This window comes from Bubalus kerabau, chromosome 4 (assembly GCF_029407905.1).
Source record: "Bubalus kerabau isolate K-KA32 ecotype Philippines breed swamp buffalo chromosome 4, PCC_UOA_SB_1v2, whole genome shotgun sequence".
NCBI classification, from domain to species: domain Eukaryota; kingdom Metazoa; phylum Chordata; class Mammalia; order Artiodactyla; family Bovidae; genus Bubalus; species Bubalus kerabau.
Window position 1 is genome coordinate 141,058,144 of NC_073627.1, and position 16,565 is coordinate 141,074,708.

Consider the following 16,565-nt stretch of genomic DNA (forward strand, 5'->3'; position numbering starts at 1 on the left):
GTAAGCTGTGTACACCGTACCCATCAGTTTATGGCCAAGGGATTTCCCATCAGTGTAAGCGAAGGGTTGTCCTCCAGACCTGGGAGGCTGTGGCTAGAGGTGGTTCTGGCAGCTGCATCACAGCTTCTGTTTCACAATGTGGTTTGATCGCCCAGCGTCTGACCCCATTTCTCCATAACTTCCCTCCTCCTCCTCCACCTCCTCCCCCTCCTCCTGTGTGTTACACAGCACAGTCACCAAACCAGCACGGGCAGAAGCAGTGACATGGAGAGGTGGGTGATACAGCGGAGGTGGTGGCCGTTAGCAAACAAACTCCCAGTGGCCATTTGCCCTTTCCTAACTCATCATGCATCTGGCCCGGTGTTCAGTCTGCTCATGTGAAAAATCAGAGTCGGGAACAGGATGGGAACTTGACACAAATCTGGTTTGCAGGTGGGTGAGATGACAGCCCTGTGTCTGGAATCCTCATGGTGTGCATTGAATCGGAGACAAAATCAGTACCGCAACTAGGGTCTTCTGACTTGAGGATGGGGCCATCGAGGATGAAGGCCTTCTCAGACTGTCTGCTTATGCTGTCTGCCCCCTGAAGCTACCGTTTTCTATATGACAACTCCAGAGACAGTAATACATTTAGTGTCATCAAGGTATAGGGCACATGGCTAGGGAAGGAGGGCAGACAGGATAGAGATGAGTTGCGATGAAATTACTCAGGTTCTCCAATCACACGTTAAAGAGCTTGGAATTTTTCTGTCAGGCCTGGGTAACAAATGGAGATTTAAAAAAAATTTTTTTTTGGTTACACTGGGTCTTCAATGCAGGGCGCAGGCTGAGTTCCTTGTGGCATTTTGGGGTCTTAGTTCTCTGACCAGGGATCAGACCCGAGTCCCCGGAACTGGAAGGAGGATTCTTAACCACTGGATCTCCAGGGAAGTCTCTCAATGGAGATTTTTCACAGGAGGAATGATGAAACTCATTAGTTTGAGGGGACTTGGCAAGCTAGGCAAGATATGGTGAGGGCTTCCACTAAGATGTCTGATAGCATAGGCACTGGGGGAGGAGTTGAGCAGGGTAGCCAAACAGCTGGGATCTGATGAAAACACTGCCAAAACTTCGTCTCTAGGTAAGATATGGTGTACTCCTGATTGTTGTTATTGTTTAGTTGCTAAGTTGTGTCCTGCTGTTTGTGACTCCATGGACTGTAGCCCTGCCAGGCTTCTCTGTCCATGGGATTCAGGCAAGAATGTTGGAGTGGGTTGCCATGTCCTTCTCCAGGGGATTTTCCGGACCTAACCATCACTACGAACAAAGCTAGTAGAGGTGATAGAATTCCAGTTGAGCTATTTCAAATTCTGAAAGACGATGCTGTGAAATTGCTGCACTCAATATGCCAATGAATTTGGAAAACTCAGCAGTGGCCACAGGACTGGAAAAGGTCAATTTTCATTCCAATCCCAAAGAAAGGCAATGCCAAAGAATGCTCAAACTACCGCACAATTGCACTCATCTCACACGCCAGTAAAGTAATGCTCAAAATTCTCCAAGCCAGGCTTCAACAATATGTGAACCGTGAACTTCCAGATGTTCAAGCTGGTTTTAGAAAAGGCAGAGGAACCAGAGATCAAATTGCCAACATCCGCTGGATCATGGAAAAAGCAAGAGAGTTCCAGAAAAACATCTATTTCTGCTTTATTGACTATGCCAAAGCCTTTGACTGTGTGGATCACAATAAACTGTGGAAAATTCTGAAAGAGATGGGCATACCAGACCACCTGACCTGCCTCTTGAGAAACCTGTATGCCAGTCAGGAAGCAACAGTTAGAACTGGAACAGCAAACTGGTTCCAAATAGGAAAAGGAGTACGTCAAGACTGTATATTGTCACCCTGCTTATTTAACTTATTTGCGGAGTACATCATGAGAAATGCTGGGCTGGATGAAGCACAAGCTGGAATCAAGATTGCCGGAAGAAATATCAATAACTTCAGATATGCAGATGACACCACCGTTATGGCAGAAACTGAAGAAGAACTAAGGAGCCTCTTGATGAGGGTGAAAGTGGCGAGTGAAAAAGTTGGCTTAAAGCTCAACATTCAGAAAACTAAGATCATGGCATCTGGTCCCATCACTTCATGGCAGATATAGATGGGAAAACAGTGGAAATAGTGGCTAACTTTTTTTGGGGGGGCTCCAAAATCACTGCAGATTATGATTGCAGCCATGAAATTAAAGACGCTTACCCTTTGGAAGGAAAGTTATGACCAACCTAGACAGCATATTCAATAGCAGAGACATTACTTTGGCAACAAAGGTCCGTCTAGTCAAGGCTATGGTTTTTCCAGTGGTCATGTATGGATGTGAGTGTTGGACTATAAAGAAAGCTGAGTGCCAAAGAATTGATGCTTTTGAACTGTGGCATTGGAGAAGACTCTTGAGAGTCCCTTGGACTGCAAGGAGAGCCAACCAGTCCATCCTAAAGGAGATCAGTCCTGGGTGTTCATTGGAAGGACTGATGTTGAAGCTGAAACTCCAATACTTTGGACACCTCATGCGAAGAGCTGATTCATTTGAAAAGATCCTGATGCTGGGAAAGATTGAGGGCAGGAGGAGAAGGGAATGACAGAGGATGAGATGGTTGGATGGTATCACTGACTCAATGGACATGGGTTTGGGTGGACTCCAGGAGTTGGTGATGGACAGGGAGGCCTAGCGTTCTGCGGTTCTTGGGGTCTCAAAGAGTCAGACACAACTGAGCGACTGAACTGAACTGAAGGTTAGAACCTGTGTCTCCTGCATTGGCAGGTGGATACTTTACCACTGAGCCACCTAGAAAGCCCTGTACCACTGATAACACTTCCTAAAAGTCTCTTGCATGTGTTTCTTAGAGGGAAGGGGTAGAACATGATACCATACCCAGCACCATCTGTGAGGGGTTTGTATTATGTTCTTGGGCTGCCGTAACAAAGCACTGCTAACTAGATGATTCAAAACAACAGACATTTATTCTCTTGGGATTCTGGAAGCTACAAGGTGAAAATTCAGGTGTCAGGACTTCCCTGGTGGTTCGGTGGCTAAGCCTCCACACTCCCAATGCAGGGGGCCCGGGTTCGATCCCTGGTCAGGGAACTAGATCCCACATGCCACAACTGAGAGTTTACATGCTGCAACTAAAGATCTTACATGGCCCAACTAAAACAGACCCTGCATGCCTCAGTGAAGACTGAAGATCCCACGTGCTGCAACTAAGACCTGGCGCAGACAAATAAATATTTTAAAAAACTTAGATATCAGCAGGATTGGCGCCTTCTGCAAGTTCTGAGAGAGAATCTGAGGGAATTTTCACACCTCTCTCCTAGCTCCTGGTGGCTCCTGGCATCCCTTGGCTTGATGATATATCACTCCAGTCTCTGCCCCCATTACACGGTGCTCCCTCCTGTGGGTGTTTGCGTCCTTGCCCTAGTCTAGTGTGGCCTCATCTTAGCGCAACCACATCTGCAAAGAACCTAATTCCAAAAGCTCACACTCCCAGGTACCAGGACTTCCCTGATAGTTTCAGATGGTAAAGAATTTGCCTGCAATGTAGGAGACCTGGATTTGATCCCTGGGTCAGGAAGATCCCCTGGAGAAGGGAATGGCTACTCACTCCAGTATTCTTGCCTGTAGAATTCCATGGATGGAGGAGCCCGGCAGTGTACAGTCCATGGGGTTGCAAAGAGTTGGACACGACTGAACGACTAACACACACACACACACGCACATGCAGGTACCAGTGATTAAGAGTTGAACACATCTTTTCAGGGTATGAGATTCAACCCATACAGGTAGGTATATTAAGCCAATTCCAGTTGAAAGTTTCAGACAAACTCTAGTTTAAGGGGAAGAAAGACACTTTACCTCCTTGCACAATTGAAGCCTGCAGGCATGGCTCTGCTGTCCGCAGAGTGGTTCATTGTCATGAAGGAGCTCTCCATGGGTGGCTAAAATTGCCCTCCACCCACCTTGATCATATCCACATTTACAAAGGTAATCTCAGAAAAAAAGGTCCCCCCTACATCCATGGCCACCGGATGTGAAGAGCCAACTCATTGGAAAAGACCCTGATGCTGCGAAAGATTGAAAGCAGGTGGAGAAATAGACAACAGTGGATGAGATAGTTGGATAGACTCATTGACTCAGTGGACATGAGTTTGAGCAAACTCCAGGAGATGGTGAAGGACAGGGAAGCCTGGCGTGCTGCAGTCCATGGAGTTGCAAAGAGCCAGACACGACCGAGCCACTGAACAACAGCAACATCCATGGCAATCTCTCCACAGGAGTCATGGGTCACATGCCCATCCTTGGAGGCAACTGGCTCAGATCATAACAAGAGAGGCAGATTATCATAGAGTGTAGGTGGGGGGAATTCCCTAAAGTGCTGCCGGGCAATGTTCTTTCTCTGCCTCCACCCAAGTGAGGGCCAGGGGAAGCCCCAGCTGTAAATACCAGCTGCTTCCTGGTCATCTTGATTTTGTGGGCAGCTTATACGATGGACAGACACTGTATCCACTGATTTCTGTTAGTGTGGTTTTGATGGATGCATCTTTGTCCAGCATTTGTTTTTAGTATTATTTTAATTGGAGTATAATTGCTTTACGATGTTGTGGTTGCTGTACAACAATGTGAGTCAGCTGATGTATACATACATCCCCTCCCTCTTGAGCCTCTTTCCCATCCCCTCATCCTGCCCCCACCCCTCTAGGTCATCCTAGAGCACCTAGCTGAGCTTCCTGTGCTATATATAGGCAGGTTCCCACTAGCTATTTTCTTTCTAGCCTTTACTTTATTCTTCTCAAGAATCTGGCATTTCCCCCATTTCCTCACCAGCCCAGAGGGGATAAGACCCAGTGGAGGGGTTACCCAATGAATGAGCTGTGCTTAGAGCATAGAGGCTCTCTGCTGTCTGTGCCTCTGGGGCCATGACACTGGGTGTGGCTGGCAAGGGGGTGGCTAGCAGCTCGGTGCTGTTCCTTGCATCATGCCCTTTGGGACTGCCCACCACCCATCAGGTTCTCCCTTCACAGGGCTCCTTGGAGTGCAGGGAACTCAGTCTGCTGAGTGCTTCATACTGGCCTGCTCCTATCTTTCCTAGCTTAGACGAGTGAGACACTAAAGACATTTTGAAGTCCATACCTGGGTCATGGTTCTGTAAACATGCTGCTACCACCAGCTCATCACAACCAGCGTGTGAGCTGGAAACCTGCCCTATTTTCCTCTGTCCAGCTTCTCTTCTGCTCAGCCTGAGAGTTCCCTGAACAGAGGCCAGCAGAGCTAGGAAAAGCCTCAGGGACCAGCAGGCCTCTCCCAGTATAGATGGTGACACGTTCATTTTCACCCTTGTTTGCCTGTGGGGCGATGGAGGAAGAGAGGGCATGTCATGCCTTGACCAGCATGAGCCTCCTGGACCGTGCTGACCTGCTGTCCCCCTTGGATGCCTGTCTTCCTTTTGTCCCCGGTGAACAGCCCCAACTCCCACCCTCCACTGGGCACTTGCTTTTTTTTTTTTCAAACATGTTGCCACCCTGATAGTTTATTGAGCTGTCTTCATCAACATACCCAAAAGAGTAAGTTAGTTTATTTTGTAAAAACTTTATTTTTATAATTTTTATTTACAATGTTGTGTTAGTTTCAGATGCACAGCAAAGTGAATCAGCTACACGTATACGTATATCCCCTGTCTTTTGGATTTCCTTCCCGTTTAGGTCACCACAGAGCACTGAGTAGAATTCCCTGTGCTATATGGTAGGTTCTCATCAGTTGTGTCAATGCCAATCTCTCAATTCATCCCCCTTTCCCATTTGGTGGTCACGTGTTTGTTCTCTATGTCTGTGTCTCTATTTCTGCTTTACAAATAGGTTCATGTGTATCATTTTTCTAGATTCCATAAATATGCATTAACGTATGATTTTGTTTTTCTTTTTCTGACTAACTTCACTCTATGTGACAGTCTCTAGGTCCACGTCTCTGCAAGTGCCACAATGTCATTCTTTGTTATTATGAGTAATATTCCATTGTATACATATACACCACATTTTCCTTATCCAGTCCTCTGTTGATGGGCATTCAGGTTGCTTCCCTGTCCTGACTATTGTAAATAGAGCTGCAGTGAGCATTAGGATACTTGTATCTTTTGGAATTATGGTTTTCTCCGGGTATATGCCCAATGGGGGGATTGCTGGCATGAAAATAAACAAAGGAAACCTCATTTAAAATGGAATTGGGCAGTCCTGAGGGGGAGCTCTCACACACTCAGCCCAGGACACCAGCAGGGAGAAAAATGATGAGAATTATTCTGACAAGGGAAGGCATTTTCCACTGGAGGATTTTATCTCCTGTTTTTAACAATAAGAAGGAAGATCCATCCTTGCCCTAGAGACAACAGTCTAACCACCTCTGGTAGCTGATAAGAAACTGCCTCAACCCTGAACTCTTGTTCTCCTCCAATCAACTTTTGTTTAAAATGACCCTCCACAATTTCCTCCTAAAACCTAATAAAAGCTGACCTTCCTTTTGTCTTTTCTGACTTGCCTGTTTGGTCACCATAGCCTGCTTTTCCTGCCTCGCTATTCCTCAGCTCTTCCAAACAAGCTCCATTTTGCTTTTTCTAATTTGTCAATGATATTTTTTTAAGGTTTACACTACTCACATTCTCCTCTTGATGACCTCTCCTAGGGTGAAACAAAATATAAATATTCTCATGAACAATATCATCATCAACAAAATTAATAGTAATAAGTCTCCCTGTGTGCCAAGCCCTGTATTAGTCCTTTCTGGTCAGTAGCTCACTTACTTCTCCCTCCTAAAAAGTAGGTGACAGTCACTCAGTCATGTCCAACTCTGCAACCCCATGGATTACAGTCCCGCCAGGCTCCTCTGTCCATGGGATTCTCCAGGCAAGAATACTGGAGGGGGTTGCCATTCATTTCTCCAGGGGATCTTCCCAAACCTGGGATGGAACCTGGGTCTCCCACATTGCAGACAGATTCTTTACCATATAAGCCACCAGGGAAGCCTCTACAAGTAGATAGGTGTATGTCTACTATTCAGATAAACGCACTGAAGCTCAGAGAGTATTCAATACTATTATTCAATACAATAGTATTCAGGCCTATTGAATAATGGGTCCACATTCACAAACCTAGTATGTGAAAGGACTGTCAGACTTGAGCTCTGAATAGGTCAGCCTTAAGCCGTGGAGCAGGAAGCAAATATGCGTATGGTTCCTTTTCTCTCTTCTCCTTAGCACCACCTGCATTTATCTCCTATTTCTGGCCATCTCCTACAGCATTTTCTTTTTGAAAACATTTTATCTTTTATTTATTTTTTGGCCATGCCCTGCGGCATGCAAGATCTTAGTTCTCCAACAGGGGATTGAACCTGAACCCTCTGCATTGCAAGCATGGAGTCCCAACCACTGCACCATCAGGGAAGTCTTAGCCATTTTTCATAATTAGAAAAAAAAGCTTTATTTTTTAATTTGTTCACTGCTTTTTAAAATTTTTATAATAATTAATATTTGCCTTGATCTCTTTGTTTTGATTTCCTTACATTTATTTTTCAAATATTAAATGTTCTCAGTGTTATTTTCTAAAGACTCTTTCATTTCTTCTTGCGTTTCTCTTTGATCCAAGAGTTAAAGAGCAGCATTATCACAGTAAACAAAAGGTGGGAACAACCCAAGTGTCCATCAACAGGTGAATGAATAAACAAAATGTCATATATACGTAAAATGGAATATTATTCAATTTTAACTAAGAAGGAAATTCTGACACATGTCACAGCATGGATGCCTTGAAAACGAAGTGAATAAGCCTGACACAGAAGGACAAATATTGTAGATTCCACTTATGTGAGGTACCTAGAGCAGTCAGATACACAGATAGATATTGGGATGTGGGTTGCCTAGGGCTGGGGAGGAAGGGGGAATGATGGAGATAGGGTTTAGTGGGTACAGAGTTGCAGTTTGAGAAAATAAAAATTTCTGTGGGTGGTGATATTGCACAACAATGTGAATGTACTTAATGTCATTGAATCATACATACAAAAATTCAAAATTTTATGTTACATTTTACCACAATAAAATAGTAACTACAGAACTCTTCAGTTCAAATCAGTTCAGTCCCTCAGTCGTGTCCGACTCTTTGTAACCCCATGAATTGCAGCACGCCAGGCCTCCCTGTCCATCACCAACTCCCGGAGTTCACTCAAACTCACGTCCATCTAGTCAGTGATGCCATCCAGCCATCTCATCCTCTGTCATCCCCTTCTCCTCCTGCCCCCAATCCCTCCCAGCATCAGAGTCTTTTCCAATGAGTCAACTCTTTGCATGAGGTGGCCAAAGTATTGGAGTTTCAGCTTTAGCATCAGTCCTTCCAATGAACACCCAGGATTGATCTCCTTTAGAATGGACTGGTTGGATCTCCTTGCAGTCCAAGGGACTCTCAAGAGTCTTCTCCAATACCACAGTTCAAAAGCATTAATTCTTTGGCACCCAGCTTTCTTCACAGTCCAACTCTCACATCCACATGACCACTGGAAAAACCATAGCCTTGACTAGACGGATCTTTGTTGGCAAAGTAATGTCTCTGCTTTTTAATATGCTATCTAGGTTGGTCATAATTTCCTTCCAAGGAGTGTCTTTTAACTTCATGGCTGCAATCACCATCTGCAGTGATTTTGGAGCCCAGAAAAATAAAGTCAGCCACTGTTTCCCCATCTATTTACCATGAAGTGATGGGACCAGATGCCATGATCTTAGTTTTCTGAATGTTGAGCTTTAAGCCAACTTTTTCACTCGCCACTTTCACTTTCATCAAGAGGCTTTTTAGTTCCTCTTCACTTTCTGCCATAAGGGTGGTGTCATATGCATATCTGAGGTTATATGATATTTCTCCCAGCAATCTTGATTCCAGCTTGTGCTTCATCCAGCCCCGCGTTTCTCATGATGTACTTGGCGTTTAAGTTAAATAAGCAGGGTGACAATATACAGCCTTGACGTATTCCTTTTCCTATTTGGAACCAGTCTGTTGTTCCATGTCCAGTTCTAACTGTTGCTTCCTGACCTACATATAGGTTTCTCAAGAGTCAGGTCAAGTGGTCTGGTATTCCCATCTCTTTCAGAATTTTCCACAGTTTATTGTGATCCACACAGTCAAAGGCTTTGGCATAGTCAATAAAGCAGAAATAGATTTTCTGGAACTTTCTTGCTTTTTCGATGATCCAGCGGATGTTGGCAATTTGATCTCTGGTTCCTCTGCCTTTTCTAAAACCAGCTTGAGTATCTGGAAGTTCACGGTTCACATATTGCTGAAGCCTGGCTTGAATTTTGAGCATTACCTTACTAGCATGTGAGATGAGTGCAATTGTGTGATAGATTGAGCATTCTTTGGCATTACCTTTCTTTGGGATTGGAATGAAAACTGACTTTTTCCAGTCCTGTGGCCACTGCTGAGTTTTCCAAATTCATTGGCATATTGAGTGCAGCACTTTCACAGCATTATCTTTCAGGATTTGAAATAGCTCAACTGGAATTCCATCATCTCCACTAGTTTTGTTCATACTGGTGCTTTCTAAGGCCCACTTGACTTCACATTCCAGTATGTCTGGCTCTAGGTGAGTGATCACACCATCGTGATTATCTTGGACATGAAGATCTTTTTTTGTACAATTCTTCTGTGTATTTTTGCCACCTCTTCTTAATATCTTCTGCTTCTGTTAGGTCCATACCATTTCTGTCCTTTATCGAGCCCATCTTTGCATGAAATGTTCCCTTGGTATCTCTAATTTTCTTGAAGAGATCTCTAGTCTTTCCCATTCTGTTGTTTTCCTCTATTTCTTTGCATTGATCGCTGAGGAAGACTTTCTTATCTCTCCTTGCTATTCTTTGGAATTCTGCATTCAGATGCTTATATCTTTCCTTTTCTCCTTTGCTTTTCGCTTGTCTTCTTTTCACAGCTATTTGTAAGGCCTCCCCAGACAGCCATTGTGCTTTTTTGCATTTCTTTGCCATGGGGATGGTCTTGATCCCTGTCTCCTGTACAGTGCCACGAACCTCCATTCATAGTTCATCAGGCACTCTATCTATCAGATGTAGGCCCTTAAATCTATTTCTCACTTCCACTGTACAATCATAAGGGATTTGATTTAGGTCATACCTGAATAGTCTAGTGGTTTTCCCTACTTTCTTCAACTTAAGTCAGAATTTGGCAATAAGGAGTTCATGATCTGAGCCACAGTCAGCTCCTGGTCTTGTTTTTGCTGACTGTATAGAGCGTCCCCATCCTTGGCTGCAAAGAATATAATCAATCTGATTTTGGTGTTGACCATCTGGTGATGTCCATGTGTAGAGTCTTCTCTAGTGTTGTTGGAAGAGGGTGTTTGCTATGACCAGTGCATTCTCTTGGCAAAACTCTATTAGCCTTTGCCCTGCTTCATTCCGTATTCCAAGGCCAAATTTGCCTGTTACCCCAGGTGTTTCTTGACTTCCTACTTTTGCATTCCAGTCCCCTATAATGAAAAGGACATCTTTTTTGGGTGTTCGTTCTAAAAGGTCTTGTAGGTCTTCATAGAACCATTCAACTTCAGCTTCTTCAGTGTTACTCAAGTTAATTTTGTTTTTAGGTCTTCTATGTCACCATTTTCCTATGAGATGTGACCAAGACAGAGGAGTTAAGGTTTCTAAATTCAATGTGATATTTGTGATTCTCCTTGTTATTTGGGTGATTTTTACTTTAAATAAGTTGATATCATACTACTCATGATCTAAGGATCTGTGATTGTTATTTCCTCCCATATAAAAAGTAAATACAAAAAATGTATTTTTTTTAGTCATCTCCTTTGTTCCATTTACAGTTTTCACCTTGAATTCTACTTTGTATGACATTGGATTTATCACTTCTGCTTTCTTCCTTCCTTCCACCCTTCCGTGAATAACCGCAAGTCCACACTGTGTGCCAAGTACCCTTCTAGGTGCTGAAGACAGACTAGACAAGAAATTAAACCAAATCTTTACTTCCTGGAACTTATATTCTAGTGTGGGAGAAAGTAAAACAAGATAAATATGAAAAATATGACCTATTTTTTCCAATTTTTAATGTTTTATTAAAATTTTTTTTCATGATTTATTAACATCTTGTTCGTTGAGAAAATGGTTATTTTGTTAAAGAAACTTTTTCTTCTGTTTTTCCTTTAATTTTGCTAAATTTACATATAATGCTGCAATAAGCAGCCTTAAATATCCATGCTTACATACTGTTATTTTATTCTTAGAGATATATTGACAGAATAAGGTTATTGGGTAAATGGGTGTATGGGTATATGCCTATATAATTATTATTAAAATATATACGATATGGTCTAATGCTTTAAGTCCTTTCTATTTAAAGGGTCGCTCACAGATTCAAAGACACAAGATGGGAACAGGTTAGAAACATGAGGATCCACCTTGGACCAACGGAGTGTGTATCTTTGTTGTTGGTACTGAATCCAAGCTTGCTCTGCTTGCGCCATGCCAAGCCAGTAAGACAGGAGACAGGTGTTGAGGCAGAGAATAGTGACTTCATTCGGAAAGCTGGCAGAGAAGATGGTAGACTAGTGTCTCAAAATCACCTTGGGGTCTGGATGCCAGTTTCTTTATATAGAAGTGGTGGGGAGGTAGGAAATAAAGTAAAAAGAACATTAATCTTGCAAATATCTCCGGAATGATCAGCTTCCGCGAGGGGATGTGTTGATTTCTTCTGTCCTGTGGCCATTCGCAGCTGGACTGGGTCAGGATATCTCCCGAACCCAAGGCACTGAGATTTAAATTCAGGCAGAGGGGCAGGGTTCCCCAAGGCAGGCCATTATGTATACAGACCTATCCTTCTAAAGAACAAAAGCAAGGGGAAGCAAAGTAAAACAGATAGATTCTTCCCTGTAACATTGTAACACGTTTTTCCAGGTGGATCCACGGGCACATTCGTGTTTGAGGAGCACTGCTTAGGCCCTGCTAAATGCTAGGGAGGAAAGTAGACAAAGGGGAAGGGGGCCCTTGCTGGGAAGGGGGCCTTGGAGTACAGGCCGTGAGCTCCGATAGATACCGGGAGGAAGAAGCTGCCGCAAACGGTAAGGCAGAGTGAGCGGGTGAAAGAGGCTGCGCAAGACGACCGACTTATTCTCACTGGGCCCGGATCCCAGGCCTTTTGTTTTAGCTGCGCCCGGGTTGCGCGGTTTCCGAGCGCGGCGCTGTAAGATCTCCGCGCGCTGGGATGTTAAGGAGCGTCGTGCGCTGCGCTAACTCGGGGGCACTGGCGAGTGAAGCTCTCCTGCCTAGGGTTTCTACCGCTCCATCACAGCTCCCAAGGCTTTTTAAAATACAGTTCCCCGCCCCCGCCTTACATCAGCCAGGCTAGCAGCGGAAGAAATCCCAAGGCAAACCCTAGAGTCTACCCTTTTCTCTCCACTTCTACCTAAACGTTTGTCCCGCCCTCAGCTCCTCCTCGCATCCCTGCTCTCATCCCCCTGTTTTTCCACGCCTGCACCCTCGAAACTCTTAAGAGAGAAATCCAGGCAAGTGGCTCTCAAACGGGGCCGGCCTAGCACATCACTCGTGCTTCCAGCGGTCTTTGGTTTCTGGGCAAGAGGACGTGGAGTCCGGGTTGGGTCCACGTCTGACCCAGCCGGGCTCCGCCACCCAGCCTGGGACCTTGTGGGCAGTGACTTGATTTCCCCACGCGGTACTTTCCCCGGCTTTGAGAAGGAGACAACGCCCGCCTCCCCGGGTTGTTCTGAGGTTCGAGAGAGCATTTGAAGGAAAGCATTTTTGTTAAGTGACAGAGTGCTAAATACACGGGGCTAACTTCAGCTCGCTGATCTTGGCTGAAGGATGGACGTCTTTACTCCTTCCGCCCCCGCCAACCACCCCAGCCACCTTCCTGTTTCTTCTGCACTTGGCAGTGCCCTCTCGCCCAGTTATTGCACACGCCGTGCATCTCCGGCCTCTGGTCTCCTCGGGGAGGGCAGGCCGGGTAAGGAGGAGAGGACTGATTGGCTAGGCGGGAGGTGGGACGAGCAGTGACGCTCCTAGCCGGGGAGACTGCGCCGCGGGGCGCGCGGGGCGCCGGGGGCGGGGCGGAAAGGGAGCAGAACGGGAGAAGGGCGGGGTGGGGGAGAGGGGGGACAGGGACAGGATGGAGAAGAGGCGAGACAGGGGCGGAGGGAAGAGGAGAGCAGGGTGGGGGTGGGACTGGGTGGAGGGTGGAGGAGAGGAGGGGAACCCGGTGGGGAGGGGAGAGAGTGACGGGGTGGGCGGGAAGGGGAGGGAAGGAGGGGCGGGGTGCGAAGAGAGAGGAGGGCCTAGGTGGGGAGGGGGCATGGGGATGGGGGGCGCCTTCCTGGGGCCGTGGCGGAGACCTGATCCCGGCCTCTCCCACCCCTGTCCAGGCGAGGACGGTGTCCCTGGTGAATCATCACTGGTCCAGGAGGGGAGGAGACGGAGCCTGAGCTGCTGGGGGAGGGGGCTCGGGGAGGGAGGGGCCCGCGGGGGGCGCCAGGTCGGGGTCGGGTTTGCAGTCATCCCCACAGTCTTGGCTCCGCGCACAGCTGCGCCGCCGGGAGGTTTCCGGTCACAGCACGTCTCTGGGCTTTTGGGTTCTTCCCTGGCCAGCCGTTCTCACAGCCGCCGCCCTTTCCTCCCTTGGCTGCTGCCCCAAGCGGGAGGGGAGGGAGGTCGTGTCCCCGGCGCTGGCTGGCTGGCCGAGGGGTGGGCGCTCTTAGTGACCCGCAGCGGGACCTCCCGGTGTATTGGGTGCAGTTTGTGGGCTGTATAACTGGAGTATAAGGTAACCAGGAGGACCCAGGAGAAGGGTAGCTGTAGGTTTTTGTCTTTTTGTTTTGTTTTGACCTTGCCTGGGGCTTCTGGGATCTTAATTTCCTGACCAGGGATTGAACCTGAGCCCCTTGCTTTGGAAATTCCAAGTCTTAACCCCTTGGACCACCAGGGAAGTCTCCTGTAGCGGGTTTTGAAGGGGGTGTGACCTCATGGTTTGTGAGCCTCAGCGGGGAGAAGGTTGGGGCCCTGAAAAATGCAGGATATCTGGCCAGTGGAGATGTGGGTTCCCCAGGCCGAGGAAGCAAGGTCAGATAGGGGCACGGGCCTGCTGGGGTCCAGGACCGGAGGAGCGGGAGGCGCGCTGGAAAGGCCCCGCCCATCCAGAGCCTGCAGCGTGACCCGCTGGTAGCCTTTCTGAGCCTCCATGTCCTAATCTGTAGGTGGGACAGCAGCTCTCTGTTTTGAAAATTTACGATGTACCTAAAACTAGAGCTGTTCCCAGCCTGGCGCTACTTGATAACTTAGTCCTTTTCCCTCCTAGAAGGAGAAGAAAGTGAACTTATGAGGCTTTGCGGACACTTGACAAACACAGCTAAGAGCCAAATAGAGTTCAACAGAATAGGTATCTAAGAGTCAAACAGAAGAGACACCTGGCCTGAACTGCCATCTTTGCTTCTCCAACTGGCTTTTTTGTTTTAAACTAAAGGACTTGTCCCCTTCTCCCCCACCATCTTAGTTCCCCAACCAGGGACTGAACCTGTGTCTCCTGCAGTGGAAGCACAGAGTCTTACCCACTGAACCACCAGGGAAGTCCATCATCTGCTTCTCAGATGCACATCCCTTAGAACTGTGGTCTTGTTGCAGAAAAAGAAAAAAAAAAAAAAGAATGAATTTCTCTCTTTTCCCTCTCGTGAGAACAAAGTAGATAAAGAGAACAGTGAGGAGACCTGAACATTCCTAGTTTTTTACTTTAACTGCTCCTAACTCTGCATGTCTATAACCAAGTTTGCTTTTGTGCCTCCTAACTCTGCATGAGCTACACTTGGCATCTGTTTTCCTTTGCTGCTGCTGCTGCTAAGTCGCTTCAGTCATGTCCGACTCTGTGCAACCCCATAGACGGCAGCCCACCAGGCTCCCCTGTCCCTGGGATTCTCCAGGCAAGAACACTGGAGTGGGTTACCATTTCCTTCTCTGGCGCATAAAAATGAAAAGTGAAAAGTGAAGTCGTTCAGTCGTGTGACTCTTAGTGACCCCATGGACTGCAGCCTACCAGGCTCCTCCGTCGATGGGATTTTCCAGGCGAGAGTACTGGAGTGGGTTGCCATTGCCTTCTCCCCTATTTTCCTTTGACTCTATGCTAAATACATCCTGTACTTGGTGTTTAGCCTTACAACACCCTTCCCCTTGTAGCTAAATATCTGAAAGAAGGCCACAGAACTGCCAGACTGGGTTACTGACGCCAGCCTATGAGTGTCTTTGAAACAGTGCAAGAAGAAGAAAACCGAGATCCTACTACCTTTGATCCTCATCACGGATTCCTGACTGTGAGCCCTCATATAAGCCCCTAGTCTCCTCATGAAGGGGGAAGGCACAGTTCTTGAGGCATAAGCCTACTGTGTTCCCCTCTCTGCCAGCTGAGAATTAAAGCCACCTTTCTATTTCCTCCAAACTCTTTGTATTTTTTATTTGACTTCGGTGGGCAGAGAAGGCCAAGATTTTGGCCAGCAATAGTCTCAACTTGTTTAGTCTTTGTTAGGGATTGTCATGTAGCACAGCAGAGGGAGTTTGCTGGTACCGATTGCGTTAGAATGGACAGACACACAGACACACACATCTGGTGGCTTTATTTCTCTCACAGGTATATAGAACCATCTGGGTTATCTTCAGCCAGACTGCCTTGATTTGCCATCTGTTCCGGGGTCAGGATTCAACATAACAGGGCCTGAGAGGTGGGATCCCAGAACTGTCACTGATGAGCCCTGGGCGAAACTTGTGGCACCAGCAGGTCCCGTGTCTATGATAAAGCACAGGGCAGAGTACCTGCCTGAGGTCCCACAGCTTGTGGGTGGGGCTTCGTGGAATTGTGACCTCACTGAGTCATGGAGGGGTTGGGAATGCCTGGCAAGATGCTTCCATGACTCAGTTTCTCCACCTGTATCCTAGGAGGGAGGATCCTTCCTGTTTAGTTTCCCTGAGGGTAGGTGCAGCCTTTAAATAGCTCCTCCCACGTCCAGACAGTGATGGGTGGGACCGTCATTTTTGTAAGGCACGGGAGTGGGTGCAGCCTCCCAATGAGATCAGGGCCCTGGCACAGCTGAAGCAACACAGAAGAGCCTGGCAGGCAGGGTGGCACCCCCAAAGGGAGGGGAAGGGGAAGGTGCAGAGGTGTGGTGGACTTGGCAGAGAAAGATGTCATGACACTGGGGCTCCCAAAAGGCAGGACAGGCTTCATGAATGCCTGGATACTGGTCAGGGCAGGTGAAGTTTGCCTTTGTGGGACCAGGATTTAGGAAGCAGCTTGAGTGATGGAACAGTCAGGCTAAGCCACAGAATGTGGCCATATGCAAATAAGCGTGCACCCTCTCTCCTAAGAATGGTAGTCGCCCAGCTGTCCTGAACCTGGCTTCCACCTTTGTTTCCTTCTCCAGATGGGCCCTGGGCTTCCCTGGTGGCTCATACAGTAAAGAATCTGCCTGCAGTGCAGAAGACCCAGGTTCAATCCCTGG